The sequence below is a fragment of the Mobula hypostoma genome, chromosome 12 (genome assembly GCF_963921235.1).
Source record: "Mobula hypostoma chromosome 12, sMobHyp1.1, whole genome shotgun sequence".
NCBI lineage: Eukaryota > Metazoa > Chordata > Chondrichthyes > Myliobatiformes > Myliobatidae > Mobula > Mobula hypostoma.
The window spans coordinates 34,744,974-34,762,008 of record NC_086108.1 but is presented as its reverse complement, the minus strand read 5'-3'; the positions used below and the strand labels follow the sequence as shown (position 1 = coordinate 34,762,008).

Sequence of the window (17,035 nt, the reverse complement as noted above, 5' to 3'; positions counted from 1 at the left end):
CTCCACCCACCAAAAAAATCTTCAAAGTTGCAGGATAACGCAGTGTAAATTGATAACCATACTCCCATAGGGTTTTTTTCACTGGATTAAATTTCTTCCTTCTCTTCAAAAGTTCGTAACTTATATCAGGATAGAAAAAAACTTTGTTGTCTCCAATTATCAATGGCCCTTTTCTATCTTTGGCAGCTCGAGTAGCTGCCTGTAGAATCCTTTCCTTGTCTTGAAATCTTAAGAATTTTATTAAAATCGATCGTGGATATTGGTCATCTTTTGGTTTTGGTCTTAAAGCTCTATGTGCCCGCTCAATTTCAATGGATCGAACCTCCTCTTCCATTTGCAAAACATCTGGGATCCATTTTTCAAAAAATTTAACTGGTTTATCTCCCTCCATACCTTCTTTAAGACCAACAATTTTAATATTATTACCTCTACTAAAATTTTCCAACATGTCCACTTTCTCCAAGAGTCGGTTTCTTTCCGAATTCCAGACAAGCAAATCATTTTCTGTATTTTCCACTCTATCATTCATATGCCCCATTGCTCTTTCCATCTTCTGAAGCTTCTTATCCATTTTGTCCTGTCTTGCCATAACTTTATCATAGCACATCTTCGTATCTCTAAGTTCTTCTCTTACTTTTCTTAATTCAGCCGTTAATTGCAATATAGCCTCTCTCATATCTCTATCATCTCCTTTACTTCCAATCGCTTCCAGTTCTTCCTCCTCTTCTTCATCTATGTTCTCTGCGGAATCCGATTCTGACTCTGAGTCATTTTCAATTGCAGTGGCTATTGGTTCTTGTAGTTTGTGTTGTGTCGGTTTGCGCATGCGCTCTTCTTTGCGCATGTGCATTACCGGCGTCTTCTTCGAAGAAACCGTTGCCACCGCCGTTGCTCTCTGTTCTACCGAAGGAGATCCAACCTGAGTCCGAGGCTCCATCGTTGCAGTAGGCCCTTTTTGCTTCCCGTCTCGCGGCTGCTTCGCAACAGCAGACTTCTTTTGTTGCGGTTTAGGAGGCATATCGTAAAGTAATCTTACAAAGTTTATAAATAGTTTTCAGAAAATATTTACTAACTTTGTTTTGTTTAAACGGTACTTTACTGACTTGTTGCGGGAGAGCTGGATTTACACGTCTCAATCCCACGTCATCACTTGACGCCCCCCCCCAAGCAAGCTACTTGGTTGCATGTTGCTCTCCAACATCTCCTCAAAGGCAATTAGGGATGTGTATTAAATGCTGGTATTTCCACTGACAGATAAATCTCAAAGACAGGTTAAAAGGAAATGTGGGCTAGTTTGGCACATGAAGAGTGCCAAAAATAGTGTTGACAAAATGATGTTCCTGAGCAGATCATACAGAGATAACTTTAAAGAAAACAAGGTTGAGCATAAGACATATTAATGCTACAGCTGGTGTATTGTGACTAACTCCAGTCAGCTAACATTAGGAACGATGGGAATATTTTAAGAGATTATTAGGGAGTATTCTAGAGTTATGTAAATATAACAGATATTAATTCAAACAAGAACCAGTCTTCAGTTCTTAATGTAAATTACAAGCAGTAAATTGAAGTTAAATGCACACCTTTGTTAATAAACAATATTTTCTGTGGAGCACAGGCCACCCTCAGACCAAGAGATGTGGTTTACAAAATGATAACAATCTGATGTTAGTAGATACATCAGTCAAATGTTAAGATATTGGGGTTATATTATAGGACTTGCATCAAAACAGGCAACATAGCTTAGTTACTTTGCACCATTGTGAATTGAGTTAAAGGAACCTTGCAGACCAGACTGATATTAACACTGAGCACATCAAATAGCTGATCTATCAATAGGTTTGTGTGTCTGGGATCCTTGACCCAGAAGCTTTTAGACTATTTGTGTGAATTATTTTGCTCCAGAATGTTTGTACATTCAGAGACATCTGTCACTGTAGATATGTAATTCAAAGGAAACATTGTCAACCCAAAATATTGATGCAAATGATGTCATTGTAACTATTGAAATTGTACTGAATCACCTACAGTTACTTTTGATTTAAAAGTATAAAAAATGTGCTGTACTTTTGAATTTGTGAGACTCGACTGAGAGAGTCTGTAGACGAATGTCTGCTTGTGCTGAATAAGGACTTCTACATCAGCAGCTTCAGTGTCTCTCTGATGACTTTGATCACAGTCACAACAGAGATGGTGCAGAGATTTACCAGAACGTTTGTAGTGATGATGGATTTCAACTACAAGGTTTGACCAGAGAAACTGGACCCTCCTTCTAAGAGAGATGACAGCTGAGAAAAGAAGTTTAGCAGATTACAAATCATTGAGTTGGGGAAAAAAGATGAAAGTTACACACTTATTGATGATTGGCAAAGCAAAACACACATTTGAAGTTTAGCACAGTGGCATTATCACTGGATTAATAATTCAGATATCGAGGGCAAAGCCCTGGGTAAATACAGTGGACTCCAGTTAATTGGACCCTCAGTTAAGCGGGGCAGCCACTTATTTGGGACAACCTGTAAAGAACAAAAACTAATCCAGAAAATAGCCAGGGTTTACTTAGTTTATTTGGGACACAATGCCACTTAATCGGGGCAGGAGACTGTTGCTGAACAGTTTCTAACTCGTATCGGTCACATGCACTGTGTGGCCGTTAGATACTACACAGTGCTTAGAGCGAACAGTTTTTAAGTAGCGTCAGCTGCATGTGCTTGTTTTCAAAATTCAATGATTTTTGTCACTGGTGGTTGGTGAGATAGCAGCAGTAAGCCAATTCAGAACTATTTTGCTCACTGCGGTTTCAAGCATTCAGGCTTGGAGATGCCAGAAACAGTTGGGAGTGAAAATGAAACACTTTCACTACTTCAGGAAGTTAGGAACTATGAATAATTTGAAGGTATCAACAATCATCTTGAATGTTACAGTGAATATAAAGATTTGGAGAATGCAATCAGTGATTGCATTGTATGAAGTCAGTCCCTTATCTACACTAGGTGCTGCTCAGATTTTGTTTATTTACAGTCAACCAAAAAAGAATGTGGCAGCACAAAGATACATTGGATGAATTCCTCTGACAATAACAACTAGGAATGAACACACAGTTCTATGGTACTGTAGCAGCATTGCTAGTATTCTAATTTGATCTGTATTTCAGTTAACTACGTAATTTGTTACTCTGATAACTGTTAGATTGTCTTTTTACACCCTTCTTAATTATTTCCATGAAACGTTGACTAATTGGGGCAGCTGCTTAATTGAGCCAATATGTATTGTCCTTATATGTCCAAATTAACCGGAATTCACTATGGTCTCAAATCCCAGGTATTTGACAATAAAATATTTTATTCCACTAGCTGCCTGTAGGATCCTTTACCTTACCAATTCATTACACAAAAAATACAGGCCCAGAAGCTTAATTGCTGATACCTACCCCATTAAGCCATTTCACCTCATCTTATCATAGACACTCCCTTTGTTCTATACACCTTGCCTCCCATCTTTACTCCTACTGAAAACTTACTTGGTTATCTCTTGCTCAGCTCTGATGAAGGATCACAGACCTGAAACATTGAGGGTTTCCCTTCCCACACATACTGCCTGACCATCTGAGTTTTTCCAGCACTTTCTCTGTTTCAGATTTCCAGCATATAAAGTTTTTTATAAATTTTCATTTAGTCTCTTAGAACTTAAGATATGCCTGTGAACTTTCTCTGAATCAGCTTTAAGTTTTATTATACCAAGATCTGAATATATTATTTTCAGATGATACATAACTATCTGACTTTTTCATATCTATGGATAGAGATGAATTTTTCTCCTGAATGACAATATCCCAGAGAACTAATAACAATATCACATTTGGCACCTTCAGTACCAATCAATCAAGACCTCCAGAATACCAGATAAACTTGAACTACAGGGTAACCTACAGTAAAAATATCCTAGTAAATTTTAACCCATTTAAAAACAACACAAATACCATTAAATGCAAAGAATTAGACTGGGCTACAGAATTAAAATAAACTCTAATGAGATGAATTCAGCAAATATCTCATTAAAATATGATTACATTTTTCACCAATGTTTTCATTTCATGACTGTGAAATTAATTGTAATGAACTCATTTTCTCTCTTGACGTAATTGACGTATCAGCCATTCCAGTCCTTCCATAATCCAGTGGTTTTAAACACAAAGTGTTACTTAATTTATGCCTGGAAGAATTTCAGAGATTATATGCTGCCTGAACCAGGTGTATTTTTACTGATAAACATAAATGAAGCAGCAGCAATTATTGCAGTCATGAACAGGTTCTTCTGGTTTGATGTAGATCAGTTCATTGAACTTTTAAAAATATTAATAATGATAATTATCACAGATGCAAGGACTTCCAGTTAGCAGACTGAACCATGGTAGAATTCAATACTCAAGTGTTGACCTTGCAGCAATGGTTTATAGTGGTAACTCACTCACAGTTGCCATGCACATCAGAAATTATGCTCTGTCAGTATTACAGATTTCTGAAAACACCCAGATTATGATACAAAACTCTGGCTTCCTCTATCCTCAGTGAACTACCTGATTCCGCTTGGGATTCCAGAGCTCGGGAAGGGTCAGTGAGGTCAAGTCATCAACTGTAAGTGAAGCTTACCAAGGGAAAGCAATGTGATTTGATTGACAGGAAGGCCTTGAACTTTCAAAACCCTGTAGCTTGTTTTCGTGTAGAGCTGAATACTGCATCTGATTTTGATATGAATGGTGTCACCTCAAAGTCAACAGAGAGAGAATGATTTTGGTATGAGCACACTGAGAAGCCACAACTATTGCTATTAAATAGAAGTTTAGACTTTTCTGGCTAGAAGACAATAGATGTATAGACCTGAAGCGCACTGTGACTAATATCCTTAATTTGCTGGAGGAGTTATTTCCATGGGCTCTGGAGAAATGAACGTAACACACCACAGCAACTGCCCTGGATTATCGTAGAGTCTCCAGAAATTAAAAATTAATTAAGGAATGAAGCCTTTTCTTCTCCCTTGGGTGGAGGTAAACTATTCTGAGGCACAATCGTGCAGTTAGAAGGGCTGTGCCTCACAGTTCCAGTGGCATCGTTTCAATCCTGACCTCGGGGTTCTATCTGACTGCATCTCCCTGTGGCCGTGTGTGGCTTTTCCCACAACCACTAACATGCTGGTAGATTAACTGGCCACTATGAATTGTCCCGAGTTTGTGGCTGATTGGTAGAATCTGGAGGGAGTCGCTGGGAGTGAGAGCAAAAGATAAATGGATAAGAATGGAATTTGTGCAAAAGTGCTTGAAAGAAGCATGGACTTGGTGGCTGAGTGGTCTGTTTCAGTGCTCTACGACTTTATGACCACTTCAAAGAAGCAGAACACGAGAATATTCTGAGAGTTGCCAATATTTATCAAAATTCTAAAAGTATTCTGATTATGTTCATGTTGTCTTTGATGGATTCTGTTGCGAGCAAACTGCAACAGGCAGTTCTGAAATATTTTATTGGTTGAAAAGTACTTTGAGCTGATCTAAAAGGGACGTGAAAGATTATATGTAAACGCTAACCTTTCTTCCTTTGGCCGAGGAAATCAGAAAGAAATCAGTAGGGCGTTGAAAGTTTTCTTTTTATTTACCTTTCAAAATTTATTAGTTAACATTGTGGGAAAGGGAACAAAGGTTATATTGAAAGTTAACAATCAATATCTATTAATTGATTAATTCACATTCAGTGTAGACACAGAACGGGTCAGACTGAATTGGAACACCATGAGATGGACCCTTCAGGAATACAGTCAACCTGTCACTCCAGTCACAGGAGTGGTCTTACGCAGCCTGCGAGATGACTTCTAGTCCTTGCATTAGGGCCCCAACAGTAGTCAAAAGGTGCAGACCTAGTGAATGTAGAGCAGGTAACTTCCCTTTCAGTGTGTGGCCCATCTTCTCCATTCCTACAATTTCACATACAGTTCCAGCTCAGTTTCCATTGGACATCAGAAGTGCCAATGGTCATAAATCAGAGGTGGGAAGTCAAACAACAATAGCATTTTAAGTGGGACCTGTAACTACAGCTGACCCTACAACAGAACATACCATCCTATGTTCAGATATTGTACTGGAAATCCGCCTGATAATATTATCTTCTTCATGTCTTTGCCACAATCTATGCAGAGTAAAGTGAAGGGGTATAGGAGGTAAAAACCTCCTTATTTTCTAAAACTACCCCGTATACCTTCCTTAACAACAAGCAAGATACACAAGACAAGTTTCAACATTAGGTTCCTCACTGTGACTTTGTAGAATCAGTGATGCAGTGATCAGAAGTTATAATTCATCTTACAAGTATATCTTACGTTGATCAGTAAAGGCAGTGGAGCTGCAGTGTGGTTGTAATGGAGTTACGATGGAGGAGCAGAGGAGGTCATAGAAAGATACAGGGTGTTACAGGAGTTTCAGCCCACTACGTCCACGCTAAGCATCAACCATGCATTAACACTAAACCTATATTCATCCTATTCCTTACTTTCTCCACGTTGTCATAAAGAGTAATTAATGGAGGCCTGTAATCTGCCGAGCTTCATGTCTGTGTAACATGTGACGAAACCAAAGCACCAAGAAGAATCCCATACGGTCACAGAGAGAACGCACAAACTCCATGCAGTGAGCACCCGAGGTCAGAGTTGAACCCGGGTCTCCAGCCCTGCAAAGCAGAGATTCCATTATCTGTAAAGTATATCTGTGTAGAATGCAAGATTACCTGTGTACTGCAAGTATAGTGGGCTGATCTGGAACCAGAATGAGCCAGAAGCCAATTATACTGCACTTCAGTTCATTCTAGACCGCGGCTTTGGCACAGGTTCAAGTTTTTAAAATTACAGAGATACAGTTCTGGGTATCTAATGATTTAGATGACCTGGAACATCCAATGATTAAGTGCTGACCATTCTAATTACTGAGCGAGTTCTCTGCCAAGATCTTGAGTGCAATTTACATACTGCCAAAGGTAAATGTCAAGTGCCATGATTAACAAACAAGAGATGGCCTACTTTGATGCCTTTCACATTCCTGCCAGGGACCTCAATCAGGTTAGCTTGACAAAACCCCTGCCCAACTACCTTCAGCACATGACCTGCAGCAACAGAAGTTTTAAGATTCAAGATTCAATGACCCAACAAACTCAACCACGACTAGACTAGCATGGCCATTCCGAATGATATTGTATGTGTAACTAGGGGCCGTGCACAATCTGGATTTGATGGAGACAGCCGTGAGAAGCACGGAGGAACCTCTTGAGTAACTTCTGAAATGCCTGCTTCACTGCCGCTGCTACTGTGCGATCGAGAATCTCCGGAGACGAAGGCCCCAAATCCTTGGCTTTGTTTAGTTTAGTTTAGCTATACTTTATTGATCCCGGGGAAATTGGTTTTCATTACAGTTGCACCATAAATAATAAATAGTAATAGAACCATAAACAATTAAATAGTAGTATGTAAATTATGCCAGTAAATTATGAAATAAGTCCAGGACCAGCCTATTGGCTCAGGGTGTCTGACCCTCCAAGGGAGGAGTTGTAAAGTTTGATGGCCACAGGCAGGAATGACTTCCTATGACGCTCTGTGTTGCATCTCAGTGGAATGAGTCTCTGGCTGAATGTACTCCTGTGCCCAACCAGTACATTATGTAGTGGATGGGAGACATTGTCCAAGATGGCATGCAACTTACAAAGCATCCTCTTTTCAGACAGTTTTTGTGTATCGCCTGTTGCTGGGGCCGGAGTCAAAGCGCTCTGCAGAGATGGTGTTCGGTGCTCGGTGTCGAATAGGTGGTCGGAGGCTGGGAGTTTTTTGGACGGACTCGGAGTCAGACTGTGGTCGGATGCTTCCAGGATGCTGCACCGGCAAGTTGGCGGCACTGGAGGTTCACCGTCTGCGTGAGATGATGGGACTTTCGAGAGACTTTGAGACTTTTACTGTGCCATGGTCTGTTCTTATCAAATTACGGTATTGCTTTGCACTGTTGTAACTATGTGTTATAATTATGTGGTTTTTGCTAGTTTTTAAGTCGGTTTGTCATGTGTTTTTCGTGATATCATTCTGGAAAAAGCATTTATCATTGCTTAATGCATGAATTACTAAATGACAATAAAAGGGGACTGCGTGACCTCATAATCGTAATAACTATCATGAAGGATGCCTGGACCACATTTCAGGAAATCTGTTCATTTGGCTGTTCTCCTCCTTCTCCATATAGGAAGAGACTAAAGACAAAGACACCAGAGGTATGGACAACAAAGACATGCTGATGAGAGACAAGGGAATGACTATGGGGCTGCTTCAAATCAATGAACTGGGCCATGTTCAAGGACTCAGAGGAACTGAATGAATACACCACGGTTGTCACGGACTTTATAAAGACTCTCATGGACAAGTGTATCCACACAAAATCATTCAGGGTCTTCCCCACCCAGAAACCCTGGATTTACAATCTGCTGAGGGCTAGACCTGAGGGGTTCAGGACTGGCAATCCAGGAAAGTACAAGAGGTCCAGGTATTACCTCCAGAAAGCCATCCTACATGCAAGCTGGCGATTCTGGACTAAACCTGAATCACAGAAGAATGCCCGGCAGCTATGGCAGGGCTTGAATGTCATCATATCATACAAACCAAAATCAAGCAACATACAGTAATTGACAACAAGGCTTTGCTCCCAGGTGAGCCCAATACCTTTTACGTTTGCTTTGATGGAAAAAACATGGTAGCACCTTCACAAACGCCCGGCAATCCTGTGATTTCAGTCTTTGAGGTCAATGTGAGAGCATCTTTCAAGAGGCAGACTACTACTACTACGTCAACTCAGGCCTAGGGGGCCGGCGTCGGGCACGATGACCGACTCTCCACTTCTCCCTCTCCATCATCAGTGTGTTCAGTTCACCTACATTAGCCGCGCCGCTGTCTTCTAGGAGCGTGTTGACCATAGTCTTGGGAGGGCGCCCAGGGTTCATCCTTCCGTGCTTGGGCTCCCATATGATGACTAGGCTGGCAGGTAGCTCGGGGTGGCGTAGACAGTGCCCCGCTAGTTGCAGTCTTCTCGCCTTGATTTTAGTGGAGAGCATCAGTAGGTTGTTATAGAGCTCAACGTTCGTCATGTGCTGTTGCCAACTCACATCAAGAGCCATCCGGAGCATTCGTGTATAGCAACCATCTAGAGACTTTCACATCGTCTTGGTGAGTGTCCACATCTCGCATCCGTACATGAGAACGGACTCTATGACGGCTATGAAAATCCCCTTTTCAAGCCCTCTGGTCAGGTTTGACTTCCAGATTTCCTTCATGTCGTTCATAGCCCTCCACGCCAGCGCCTTCCGTATCTTTATGTTCTTCTCCGAACTCATCAAGAGGCAGAACCCACGGAAAACATCTGGTCCTGACGGTGTACTTGGCCAAGTACTGAAGACCTGTGCTAATCAACTGGCTGGAGTGTTCGTGAACACCCTCAACCTCTTGCTTTGGCAGTCTGAGCTCCCCACCTGCTTCAAGCAGTCTTCAATCCATACCGGTCCTGAAAAAGAACGTGGTAGTCTGCCTCAATGACTGTCGTCCTGTGGCACTGACATCCACTGTGATGAAGTCTTTTGAGAGGTTGATCATGAAGCATATTCACTCCTACCTGAGCAGAGAACTGGATCTGCTCCCATCTACCTACTGTCACAACAGGTTAACATGAGAAGCCATTTCACTGGCCCTTCACTCAGCTCTGGGACATCTGGGGTATGACGGTGCAGACATCAGGATGCTCTTCATTGACTACAGCTCGGCATTCAACACGTTCATCCCTCGGCACTATTCAACAACCTGCAAGACCGAGGCCTGGATACCTCCTTGTGCAACTGGATTTTCAATTTTCTCAGTTCAGATTGGCAACAAGATCGCCTCCACAATCACCATCAGCACAGATTCAGCACAAGCCTGTGTGCTTAACCCCTCACCCTCCCACCGCTCTACTCACTTTATACTTATGACTGTAAGACTCAGTACAGTTCCAATGGCATACTTATGTTTGCTGACGACACTAATGCTATTGGCCAAATCCAAGGTGGTGATGGATGAGCATATAGCAGGGAGATTGAAAATATCCTGAGTGGTGCTGGAGCAAAGACTTCTCACTCAAAGTCAGCAAGACCAAAGAACTGATTACTGACTACAGGAGGAGGAAACCAGAGGTCCATGAGTCAGTCCTCATCAGGGGATCAGAGGTGTGGAATCATTAACGCTCAGGAACAGAAAAGTCTACAGAAGGTGGTAGATATGGTCCAGTCCATCACAGGCAAGGCGCTCCCCACCTTTAAACATACTTAGAAGGATGACTAGCACCAGAGAGCATCTATCAAGCACCTGCAACCATCCAGGCCGTGCTCTGTTCCCGCTACCATCAGGCAGGAGGCACAGGAGTCTCAGGTCCCATACCACCAAGTTCAAGAACAGTTGTTACTCCTCAACCATCAGGCTTCTGAAACAGCGTGGATAACTTCACTCACCTGAACTCCGAACTGATTCCACAACCTACACACTCACTTTCAAGGAGTCTACAACTCCTGCGGTCAGCAGTATTTTTTTTATATTTGCACAATCTGACCACTTTTGCGCACTGGTTGTTTGTAAATCTTTATGTATAGTTTTTCATAAATTCTATCGTAGTTCTTCATTTTTCAGTAAAAACCTGCAAGAAAATGAATCGTAAGGTTGTATATTGTGACATCTACGTATTTTGATAATAAATTTACTTTGACTTTGACTTTTATTTGAGCCTGCAATGACCTGCTTAATATGCAGTTCACAATGATCACTGCACAATTCCCATTCCTCCCACTCCACAAGTCATCACTGAACACTCCAATAATACCAACACAGCAAGTTAAATGCAGCAGTCAGGAATGAGTACTCCCATGGTATTGCACCAGCCTCTGACCCATCGTGAAGCCTCAGGAAACCATAAAAGCATTCTCTTTCCAAAATGAATTATGGATCACACACCTTCCCTGTGCAGCGGTGTTTGTTTTAAAATTTGTTGCTATTCATTACCAATAGATTCTCACCACTTCTGAAGATATTGACTGCTCACTGGGCTATACCACAGGAACACTGCAAATGTCAGATGAAAAAAACACCATGCAGTTGACCTTTGCTATGCCGAGAATCACATGGTAGAACAACAACCATGAAGTTTCTCTATCAGTCACAGTGATCAGTCGCCCTGAATTAATCTAAGACAGACCCAAACAAGAGGCTAGGAAAATGTCACGGTGGGGGCCGGTGGGATTTAAGGAGCTGATTGTTTACTCCCCGGCCCCGATCCCTCCTGCCTGCTAAATGTCAGACCTGAATTTAGTCACAGAATCAGACAGCACAGGTGGAACATGCTTGCCCTTGAAAGTGGTCACTAGCTGCTGTGTAGATCTCGGAGTTCCACGCATTGGTACTCTGAGTATTAGGAAATCCCTGTTATATTGTTGTCCACAGTGCATCTGAGTATATTGACTAACCCCAGAAAAGTCTATCTCAGATCACAGCAACCAGTGTAAAAAGTAATCCTCACCTCCACTTCAAAATTAAATTTATTATCAGAGTACATGCATGTCACCACAGACAACCCTGAGGTTCTTTTTCCAGCAGGCATACTCAGCAAAGCTATAGAATAGTAACTGTAAACAGGATCAATGAAAGAGCAGGAGCATCGAAGGCAACAAACTATTAAAAAATACAACTATAAATAAATAGCAACAAATAACGAGACCACGAAATAACAAGATAACGAGTCCTTAAAGTGAGATCGTTTGTTGCGGGAACTTCTCAATAGGAGAGTGTAATAATCCTCTTTTGTTTAAGAGCCTGATGGTTGAAGGGTAGTAACTGTCCTTGAACCTGGCGGTGCATTTCATGTCGATAGCTCAATGGTTGGGAGGGCTTTACCTGTTACGTACTGTGTCAAATCCACGACCTTTTGTTGGATTTTTTGTTCAAAGGGATTGGTGTTCCCATACCAGGATGTAATGTAGCCAGTCAATACACATTCCATGACACATATGAAAGTTTGTCAAAGTTTTTGATGTCATGCCGAACCTCAGCAGCATTCTAAGGAAATTCAGGCGCTACCATGCGCTCTTTGCAATTACATGGGTCCAGGGCAGGTCTCCTGAGATAGTGACTCCCAGAAATTTAAAGTTAATGACCCTTTCTACCTCCAATGCTCTGATGATTACTGGCTCATGATCCTCTGGTTTCCCTCTCCTGAAGTCTACAATTAGCTCCTTGGTCTCATCGACATTGAGCGAGAGGTTGTTATTATTACACCACTCAGCCAAATTTTAAATCTCCCTCCTATTTGCTGATTCATCACCACTTTTGCTTTGGCCCACAATAGTGGTGTCGTCAGCAAACTTGAATATGGCATTGGAGCTGTACTTAGCCACACAGATGGAGATTGTAGAGGAGATGTGTTTGCCAATTCAAAATAACCGGGGTCTGCAGGTCAGGAATTCTAGAATCCTTAAGGGGGTATTGAAGTCCAGGTCTTGGAGTTCACTGGTTAGTTTTGAGGGGATGAAGCTATTAAATGCTGAGCTGTAATCAATAAAAGCATCCTGATGTATGCATTTCTGATGTCCAGAAGTTCCACGGTTGTGTGAAGAGCCAGTGAGATGGTATCTGCTGTGGACCTGTTGTTCCAGTAGTCAAATTGGAGCAGATCTGAGTCGCCACTCAGACCAGAGCTGATATGCTTCAACACCAGCCTCTCAAACACATCTTCACTGTGGATGTAAGTGCCACCGGGCGATAGTCATTGAGACAAATTACCACCCTCTTCTTGAGCACTGGTATGATTGAAGCCTGCTTGAAGCAGGTGGGTACGACATACTGCTGAAGCCAGAGATTGAAGATACCCTTGAACACACCAGCCAGTTGGTCAGCACAGGCCTTCAGTACTCAGCCATCTACTCTGTCTGGACCAGATACGTTCCTTGGATTCATCCTCTCAAAGGCAGCCCACACTTCACCTTCAGATACTGAGACCCAGGGATCATCAGGAGACATGGGGGTGCGCAATGGCTCCTCCATGTTCTGATAGTCAAAGTGAGCACAGAATGCATTGAAATGAAGCTCTTCTGTCCCCCATGTTGCTTGATTTAACTTTGTAGATGGTTATGGCATTCAAACCCTGCCACAGCTATCGAGTTTCCCTCAATGATTCCAGTCTAGTCCAAAATCTCCACTTTGGCCGTGAGATGGCTTTCCGGAGATCAGACCTGCATATCTTGTAGCATTCTTCATCTCCAGATTTGATTGCTTCTGATCTGGCCCTCCGCAAATTCCAGATTTCACGGTTCATCCAGGGATTCTGACTGGGGAAGACCCTGAACAATGACCCAGATCCACAGATGACTGCTTCAACATGGCCCAATCCTGTAATCATTCCTCTGCCGCCTGTGACCACCTCTTAGTTACCTTAGTCTCTATAGCCTTATTTTTTAGGCTCCAAGCAGTGGCTGCAGCAATCAGAGAAGCAGCTATGGGATTTCTCTGAGTCGATGGACTGGGGCATGTTCAAGGGCTTAACAGAGGATCTGAATGAACGCACCACGGTTGTCACAGAGTTTATTAAAAACAGTTGTGGTCAAGTGTGTCCCCACAAAATTATTCAGTCTTCCCCAAACAGAATCCCTGGATGAACCTTGAGATCCACAATCTGCTGAGGGCCAAATCAGTGGCATTCATGTCTGGTGACCATGTAAGATACAAGTGGTCCAGGTGTGATCTCCAGAAAGCCATCTCATGTGTGAAGTGGCAATTCAGACCACACTTGGGTCACTAGGTGATGGTTGACAGCTGTGGCAGGGCATCTACAGCTTGGCATTCAATACCATCATCCCCTCAAAACAAATCAATAAGCTTCAAAACGTTAGCTTCAATACCTCCTTGTGTAATCAGATCCTTGATTTTCTCACTTGCAGACCCAAGTCAGTTCAGATTGGCAACAACGTCTTCTCCAAAATCTCCATCAGAACAGGTGCACCACAAGACTGTGTGCTTAGCCCCCTGCCAATAATCACTTTAATAGTAAGAATAATCACTTTATTCTTATGGCTGTGAGGCTAAGCACAGCTCCGATACCATATTTAAGTTTGCTGATGACATCACAGTTGTTGGTCGAATCAAAGGTGGTGATTAATCAGCACATAGAAGAGAGATTGAAAATCTCACTGAGTGGTAACACAACACTAACCTCTCACTCAATGTCAGCAAGAACAAGGAGCTGGAAATTGACTTCAGGAGCAGGAGACCGGAGGTTTATTTGCCAATCCTCATCAGGGAATCAGAGGTGGAGAGAACCTTAAATTCCTTGACGTTATCATTTCAGAGAATCTGTCCTGGGCCCAGCATCCAAGTACAATTTTGAAGAAAGTACATCAGTGCCATTACTTCCTTTAGAGGTTCCAAAGATTCAGGATGACACCTAAAACTTTCAGAAAATTCTATAGGTGTGCGGTGGAGAGTTTATTGACTGGTTGCACCATGGTCTGGTATGGAAACTCTTGAACAAAGAATCCAACAAAAAAATCGTGTATACAGCCCAGTCATCACAGGCAAAGCCCTCCCCACCTACACACTGAGCACATCTACAGGGAACGCTGTTGCAGGACATCAGATCTATCATCAAGGACCCACGTCACCATGGCCATGCTCTCTTCTCGCTGCTGCCATCAGGAAGAAGGTTGAGGAGCCTTGGGACTCACACTACCAGATTCAGGAACGGTTGCTACCCCTCAACCTTGAATCAGAGGGGATAACTTCACTCTACTTCACTTGCCCCATCTCCATCTCTATTCTCATAACCTATGGACTCACTTTCAGGGACTCCTCGTTGCATGTTCTCGGTATTTATTGCTTATTTATTATTTCTCTTTCGCATTTGCAAAGTCTGTTGTCCTTTCCACAATGGCTGTTTGTCTGTCCTATTGGCTGTGGTCTTTCATTGATTCTATTGTGTTTTTTTTGGATTCACTGTGTAAGTCTGCAAGGAAATGAATCTAACGGTTGTATATGGTGACATTATGTACTTTGATAATAAACTTACTTTAAACTTTGCACAAAGCACTGATAATATTGTCTTGCCCTGGCCCTGCTGGCCAGAATTTACTCCTCCTCATTAGAAGGAAGAACTGCTTTGATAAATGTAACTACATAAGGACATTTTCCAGAAGAGGACAAATCGCAAAGTTCTGGCTTAACAGAAAGGAATCTGGATTGTGCAAAAATTTACTGTGAAATTCGCTACAGAATTTCTAAAGGGCTGGAAACAACAGTAAAGACACAAACACAAAAGAAGCTGCAGATGCTGGAAATCCAAAGCACCACACACAAAATGCCGGAGGAACTCAGCAGGTCAGGCAGCATCTATGGAACAGAGTAAATATCTCTGCACAAGAGATTCAGCGAGAATCCATCCAAGACTTATCATCATCATCATTATGTGCTGTCTCATATGATGTGGGCATTCACTGTCTTTATATCCACAACTGTTTTTGGCAAATTTTAATACAGAAGCTGTTTGCCATTGCCTTCTTCTGGACAGTGTCTTTACAATATGAGAGGGTTAACATATGAGGAACATTTGACCGCTCTTGGACTGTACTCCTTGGAGTTCAGAAGAATGAGGGGGGACCTCATAGAAACATTTCGAATGTTGAAAGGCATGGACAGAGTGGATGTGGCAAAGTTGTTTCCCATGGTGGGGGAGACTAGTACTAGAGGGCATGACTTAAGGATCGAAGGGCACCCATTCAGAACAGAGATATGAAGAAATTTTTTTAGCCAGAGGGTGGTAAATCTGTGGAATTTGTTGCCATGGGCAGCAGTGGAGATCAAGTCATTGGGTGTATTTAAGGCAGAGACTGATAGGTATCTGAGTAGCCAGAGCATCAAAGGTTATGGTGAGAAGGTGGGGGAGTGGGACTAAATGGGAGAATGGATCAGCTCATGATAAAATGGTGGAGCAGACACGATAGGCCGAATGGCTGACCTGCTCCTTTGTCTTCTGGTCTTATGGTCTAATACAGGTGATCCCAGCCATTATCAATACTCTTCAGGGATTGTCAATGGTCGCATAACCAGGACTTGTGATATGCACCAGCTGTTCATACCACCATCCAGCACCTGCTCCCATGGTTTCATGTGACCTTAATCAGGAGGATAAGCCCCTTGCCCAAGGGTGATCTGCAGGCTAGCGAATGGGAATGAGTACCTTACACATCCTTTGGTAGAGACATATCTCCACCCTTCCATCTAACATCTAAGACTAACGCAAAGAAAGTAGAGTAAAATTGTCAGTGAGAATCAAGAGAAAACTTTCCTTTGGGCTCAAGTCATGCCCAACACGACGAAAGGCAGTTACTGGTTATTGCAAGTTAACTGCTGTATGGTCCAGGACATTAATGTGAGTTTCTCAGGCCACCGGACTGGCCAGTGATCTTACGCTTCATCAGCGACCACTCTCCATCCTGGGATCAGACTAGGCGCTAGTGATTGCAAATTTGTTTCAGGTACGTATATTGCACATGCTGTCAAGACTGGAAGTCGTTAGATAAATAGTTTGCACTGGTAGTCAAGGCTGGGACAATACACTGGTGACTGATAAAACAGCAAGTTACATTCAAGCCATACAGGTTCAACACAACTGCCACCTCCAGAGAGAGTTAAGCAGACAATGACTTTCAATGACATTCCAATCATCAGTGGCTTGGTCTTCATCATTTAGCAAAACCTGCAATGACTGGCCAAATAAAAACTGCAGCCACAAGAGCAAGTTCAAGAGTGCATACCTTTCAAGAATCACCAAATTTTCTCCCCTGTCTCACAAGCTACGGCTCGCCCTTGTGATGGAATATTCTCCATGGGACTGGATATTTTAACTCCAACCTCACTCAAGAAGCTTAAGCCTATTCAGGACAAAGCAGCCTGCTTGAGAGGCACC

At 42.5% G+C, this 17,035-nt stretch overlaps 1 protein-coding gene and 1 long non-coding RNA gene across 5 annotated transcripts in view; one reads left to right on the top strand and one right to left on the bottom strand.

Annotated features, from left to right (window-relative positions):
• The window catches only part of nos1apa (nitric oxide synthase 1 (neuronal) adaptor protein a), a 477,337-nt gene that overhangs the window by 173,005 nt on the left and 287,297 nt on the right, over positions 1-17,035 (bottom strand). The gene's annotated exons all lie outside the window — the stretch shown is intronic.
• Positions 4,294-11,084, top strand: LOC134354697 (uncharacterized). The gene is made up of 3 exons (XR_010019878.1): positions 4,294-4,634; positions 7,751-7,989; positions 8,261-11,084. It is a non-coding gene; the product is annotated as an uncharacterized LOC134354697 (long non-coding RNA).